Genomic DNA, 6,643 nt, shown 5'->3' with positions numbered 1-6,643 from the left:
GGTCCAAGATGCACAAGCAACATTTTGAAGCTGTGGAGAAGGGAAGTATTGCTTAAAACAGGGATGGGATTGGCAAGCAGGACAAAATCAATGTAACCACACTGGCTATAGGAGAATAATGAAAAAATACTTACATACTTTACATTGCTTCACAACATGTATCATGGCCCTTATTCCTCCCTCTAACACATTACACTGAATTGATTTATTAAAAAGTGACTTTTACTTTGAGTATATTTTAAATGAGCTACTTTTCTTTTTAATTGAGTAGGTGTTTACACCAGTGATTTTCCTTCTGCTTAAGTAAAATCTCAGCAGACGCTTCCACAAAATTCAGCGTCACGGGGCTGTTAGACTCTTAGTCTTGTTATGCTATGGCCTGTAGGTTCATAACTTATAAAAACAAAATCTCAATCTTCATCACTTTAGCTTTATGGCTAACTCTGCTAACTTCAGTATGTAAACAAATCAAGTTATGCTTGAAGTCTCACAGGAAGAGAGATCGTCCATTGAAAGTGCATTCTATTAATAGAATTTTAGGCCTATTTTACCAATCCCCTAAACAAACCTGGCAGGTTTACATGTGTGCCATTAAAATTAGCCAGCACTAGAACTGACACAGGTTCTCATTTCCTCACTTTTAGGATAATGCTAGTTGCCTCTAATTACTTAACATACTGTATGCTATAGCATTAGCATGTGCACCAGACAGAGCTATCTACCGGAGGCACAGAGATGATTTTGGTGCTAATAGGCTACTCTCGTCATTTGCATGTTGCAAGGGCACCAACTCACCTGAGAACTGCTGGTCAGGGATTATGGCTGAAACTAGTGCCTCTAGATATACATAGACACTCAAATCATGCATTTGTTCCTGGTATATTGGCACTTTAGCATACACTGGTGGTAGAGTAATAGTAGGCTCCTATTAACACTACTAAGGCCAAGCCACCATCAATTAACTCCTGTTTCGAGTTTTAGAAGTGAAATCTCTCAGCTTTCTAAATGCGTCGGTAGACTTTTAAAATCATGTAAGGAAATAGTGGTTATGCTTTATTTCCTTCAGTTGACAGGTAGTTTTACATCTGCTAGACCAGTGGTTTTCAACCACTGGAAAACCACTGGCTAGACCAGTGGTTTTCAACCACTGGTCTAACACCATTGGCCCGATCGTTTTTCTGATCGAGAAATCGCTGTTGAATAGAGCAACACCAGACAAATCTGAAGAGTGGGCGGGTCAGGAGTCTGGAACCAGGCTAGGACTGGATCCCAATATATCTAATCCACGCTCATCTGAGCCACACATACTTAAAGCCACACATACTTAAAGGACTAAAAGTGAGATTTAGATTATATTATTCTTGTAAATATATTTTATGATAATATGTGCATTTTGCAATGTATTTCATTTTGGTAAATTACTGCATTTCCTATGCTAAGTTTGAAAGGAGGAATTTATTTGCAACATGAATATTCATGTAAAGAATACATAATAGGGATTTCTGTGCCCTCCTACCACTGACAATTGGTTTTCAAAGTATGCTGTCTAACGTCATTTGAATGACACTTCAATGATAGATATTCTACACCTGTACGGCAGGTGGCACACTCCTACAAATTTTAAGTGTAACTATCTGCCACTTGAGTAGGAGTTGAGTATGAAACTTGGAATTTCATGAACATTCACATTTTAACACTCAATGATTTCCTTTTAAATAAAACCATTTTCCTGCTTTTATTTCAGCCCAACTTTAAGAGCCACATAATCACCACCAAGAAATGGCTGCCCATCAATAGCTGTGGGTTTTAACGTTAATTGCCTTGTGACAAAGACAATAAACTGTAAGTACGCTGAATCTATCTGCAGAGCTGTAAGCAACAGAGAGAGCACTGCACTAACATTGTCAAGTGGAGCCAAAAAAACAATCTATGCACTGTACTGTAAGGTGCTTTGGACAGAAGCGTCCACTAAAAGGTATATTATATTAACAAATACTGTACAAGCCAAGCCCATTTCCACTCACATTGTTGATCCAGGAGATGTAGGCGCTGACGCGGGTGAAGGACAGAGGGCTTCTTGGGGTAGTTGCAGCCCATGCTGGAGCTGAAGCTCACCACACCGTGGATGTCCTGGGAGCCGTCAGGCAGTGGCGCCCCCAGAAATGTTTCATAGGGGTGGCCAAATGGGGCCACTGAAAATCTTGGGGTGGTACACCAAAACCAAAAGCCATAATTGAATTTCAGGAGTTCTATTATGCTGTTGTAGTGTATAGGCTAGTTGAAAACTATGTCAATATGAGAGTTAAGGAATCGCATACTGATATACTTTGGTTTCTTATTTTACAGTTAATGTTACTAATTATCTGATGTGCATAAACTGATGTGCATAGTATTAGTATTAATTAGTACTACATACGGTTTGTCGCCAGCAGACCACCACTGTGAGGATACCACAACATTGAGCATTTAGTGCATCATGATAAAGGGCTATATTTGAAAAGGCGATATAATCTATATCAATACAGATGAAATCAGTCAGCCTCTTGATGCCGTTCCACCGGCAATGGAAATGCTGCTGGTGCTTGCACTACTGAAAAGGTCAGTAATTTTTGCACATTTTGATGCCTCAGCACTTCACAGGCCTTTATTTTTTGTCCCTTTTCGTTTTTTGGAAGGATTCCTTTCCATTTTAAGTTTTATTGCTGTGTGATCGCGCTGATCGGCTCATCTGACGCTCCGTTCACGAGGGGTGGAGGCATAGCTCACTCACCGCTCTCTCTCTCTCTCTCTCTCTCTCTCTCTGTATAACTGTAAAAATAAAAAAAGGGAAAATACGGGAGATTTACGGGGGAAATTACTAAACGGGAGCACGGTGGGAGAGGGGGTGAAAATACAGGAGAAACCCGGGAAAAACGGGAGAGTTGACAGGTCTGGGCTGAGCTCAGCTGCTGCTGTCCATGAGGCAGACTGTCATCTGGCAGTGCACTGTGCAGCAGCAGGCCGGGGGAGGGGGAGGGGGTCGGAGTGTGACGCAGTGACGGACGGTTTGTTATTTTCTTTCACATTAAATATTATGAAAAATATACATTATTGATTTAAATGAATAGTACCTAATGTAAAATATCAGATAGAAGCATATTATGCAGACTCAGAAGCATATTATGCATATGCAACTAGCGAGGGGGGGCCAGTGGGGGGCCACGGCCACCCTGATACAATCGCTGGCCCCCCCTTGGCGGCGCCATTGCCGTCAGGGTTCTGGCAGTTCAGGGGGCCACCAGAGTCTCCCTGAGGGGTAACAGAGCCAGACGTGATGTTCAGGCAAAAGATGGCGAAAACATTTAGAAATTGTATATAATAATCATTATGGCACTGTGTAAAACTATTCTAAACTGTAATGTGACCTTAGAACAATATTGAGCAGGTCTTGGACCTCTTAAAGGTAAGCAGCCAGACACCGGATTAGTTTACAAAAATAATCTTTATTCACAATCCGTTAATTTGAAGAAACTATGGTCTTGAAGAGGCAAGTTGGACATCAAAAGTAACTTGGCTCCACAATATTAAACCTGTGGCACCAGTGCCACAGGTTCACAAACACTGTCAACTGCATCAATACAAGCTACAATGAACGCCAGCTAGAGCTAACATGCGCAGCTGTAGGCTAAAGCAGTGACCAACACATGAACAACAGTCCTACAAATGCACACAACAGAACCGTATCATTCACACATAAAATACATCCCATGCTATCCAAATGAATACAAATAAATTTACTACAAGCAGCAGCAGCAATGCCCACTCACCCACTACGGTAGACTATGCTTCCGTCTCTGGAGCTACAAGGGACCCGGGACCAACAGCTAGGACAACTGCCGCTAGGAAGAACCACATCCCATTAACTGCGCTAGCACAATACAGTACTTAATACAATATAATCACATAACATCTTGAACAAAATACCAAAGACATACAAACAGCAAAATACCTGCGCAGCACCGGCTCATGCACACCACCCTCCGTGAGACTGCCCGGCCGATAGCACCTTTCTGTAAATAGTTTTCTTTTTAAACTCAATTCAGCAATCCAGACACTTTACCGGAGCTTAAGAATAAACTTTATCGACTATGTAAATATCCAAACCATACTCACGAGCCCCGCTATCCGCACGTCTTGTCTCTGGCTCAAACAAAGAGAAAAGTTTGCCCATCCCAACCCCCGGAAATACACGTGAGGAAAGACAGGTGCCACACCTACACTACGTCCGACAGGCCACCTGACTTGTGTTCCCAGTTCCACCTGGCTACAGTAAGGCTGGTATATTTCCACAGGAACTCCATTTCTATATTACATGAGACTGTAGAATAAAATTTAGGGGTTGTGGGAAATGAATGTGATTCACGTTGCAGCTAGCCAGCTGTCCATCTCCTCCAGCATAGATCATGTTCTTGGTGACCAGGCTGCCCCACCAGTCAGGCTTGGTGCAGTTGGAGTGGCTGACCACAGGCAGGAGGGCCTGCTGCAGGATGTCAGCGATGGGACCTCCAGCTGTGGAAAAGAACCGGGCATTCAAATTTAGCGCTGTAGTCAAGACCACCTTAATGGAGTCCAAGTCAATTCCAAGACCAGGTCCAGTCAAGACCAGGTCCAAAGGGCGTTGAGACCAAGTCAAGGCCAAAACCAAAATAGGCAATAAACACGTCTTTCCAAATGTAAAAATAAAGCTTAAGGAGTTTCTTAAGGATCAACAGAGATGATAGCTCTGGACTGTACCCTTCAACATCCAACTAATTAATGTATTTTTTAACATCATTTGGCCCATGGGTCAAGACCAGCCTCAGAGCCAGGAAAAATAATCGATTGCAAAGGATTATCCAATCAGCAAATAGATCCCGCACTATTCACTTCGACTGACAGACAGCTGAGACATTATGAAAAGTGACATTATGAAATGAAGAGTCATAGAGAGCCTAAGTCCCTCCCCTTCCGGTGGACCACCATGGGACCTTATTTCGGAAAAAATATGTACGGTAGTCAACGGCGAGAGACAAATAATTGTTTGATCCCGTTTGAATTGTGCCATGAATTACACATATGATGTTTTGTCAATTTAAATGATAATTTTGCAAGTCAAGAAAGTCGCAGTTTGTCGTAAAACTGTTGAACTATAAGACTGTAAAAATACGTAATTAGAAAGACTACACACCCAAAAGTCGTGCAAGTGACGTAACTTCCTCTCTCCACAAGCTACCCAGAGCCGCTGAAGCTAAGTCCCTCTCAGATAGCAGGAGTATTATACACAACCTGGAAGGTAGACAGTAAGAATGGATTTAAACTGGTTTAGGATAGTTTTAGTACAGTGGGGGCTAACGTTAACGCGATGCCTGTGTGTTTCGTATGTTTCATTCCATGTTGGTGTTGGTGACGTATATTGTGCGAGACGAGAGATGTAGTTCACTGAGCGGTTTCACACAAAACTAAACGTTACTGTACTGTTTTACAACAAACTGCGACTTTCTTGACTTGCAAAATTATCTTTTAAATTGACAAAACATCATATGTGTAAGTCATGGCACAATTCAAACGGGATCAAACAATTATTTGTCTCTCGCCGTTGACTACCGTACATATTTTTTCCGAAATAAGGTCCCATGGGGGACAGCGGAAGGGGAGGGACTTAGGCTCTCTATTACCTCTGCCAAGGAGGTTATGTTTTCGGTGCCGTTTGTTTGTTTGTCTGTTTGTTTGTCTGTTAGCAGGATTACGGAAAAACTACTGGCCCGATTTTCATGAAACTTCATGGAAGGGTGTAGCATGGGCCAAGGAAGAACCCATTAAATTTTGGAGTGGATCCGGATCCGACTCACCAACAAGCAATAATAGCACGAACCTTGGCCGAGGTCTGCGCTCTCCGAGTGCCCTTCTAGTTATGAAATAAAAAGAGGAGCAATGAAAAAAGAAAAAGGGAAATAAAAGAGCCACTTTGAAAAATTTAATTCTGAATAATATCATCATGTAATTGAAAATAAAAGCCATTTGAAAAATTTAAAAAGTTTTTTATGAAGTAAAAATACTAACTAACTAAATATAGTCATGTTATTATGAAAACAATAATTATGAAAATATTATTTAATTCTTTGAAATTAAAGAATACAATCAATCAATTATGAATTCATTTACTGATGATATTATATATTTATGTAATTATTTATTTTACTGACACATATTTATTTATTTAATTATGACTAATATGGTCCTCCATACAATCTGACCTGTTGGACAGAAAAAAAAACTGTTCTATAAGATTTTTCAGCATATTTGATTGGCCTTCAAGAAATTCACAGGCCACAGGCAGAAAAGTCTTGTTGCTGAACATCAACCTCTAGCGGTGATTCAACGCAGATTTTAGTATTTGACCATAATCGGAGAATACATTATTACATTGCCATTTTTATTGTCTTCTTTTAAAAAAAAACAGAAAAAAAACAAACTCAACCGAATATAGCTGTTACTAAGCCTCTCACCTGACTCCTGGCAACAGTGAAGTTTGGTGAATTTGGGTAGGCATTATTGCGGCCAGCCCAAGCACCACCACGGTAAAAAAATAAAAAATATATATGAGGACCCCAGTATGCCAGCCGTG

General features: G+C 40.9%; 1 long non-coding RNA gene across 1 annotated transcript; it reads right to left on the bottom strand.

Moving 5' to 3' along the window:
- Positions 1-3,513: 3,513 nt before the first annotated feature.
- LOC144542383 (uncharacterized) lies at positions 3,514-4,210 on the bottom strand. Its single transcript, XR_013507234.1, has 3 exons — positions 4,153-4,210; positions 3,989-4,049; positions 3,514-3,878 (listed from the first exon to the last, which is right to left on the bottom strand). It is a non-coding gene; the product is annotated as an uncharacterized LOC144542383 (long non-coding RNA).
- Positions 4,211-6,643: the final 2,433 nt, after the last annotated feature.

The sequence above is a fragment of the Centroberyx gerrardi genome, chromosome 15 (genome assembly GCF_048128805.1).
Source record: "Centroberyx gerrardi isolate f3 chromosome 15, fCenGer3.hap1.cur.20231027, whole genome shotgun sequence".
Classification (NCBI taxonomy): domain Eukaryota; kingdom Metazoa; phylum Chordata; class Actinopteri; order Beryciformes; family Berycidae; genus Centroberyx; species Centroberyx gerrardi.
The sequence above is the reverse complement of the archived record's forward strand: the minus strand, read 5'-3'. Positions and strand labels throughout refer to the sequence as shown.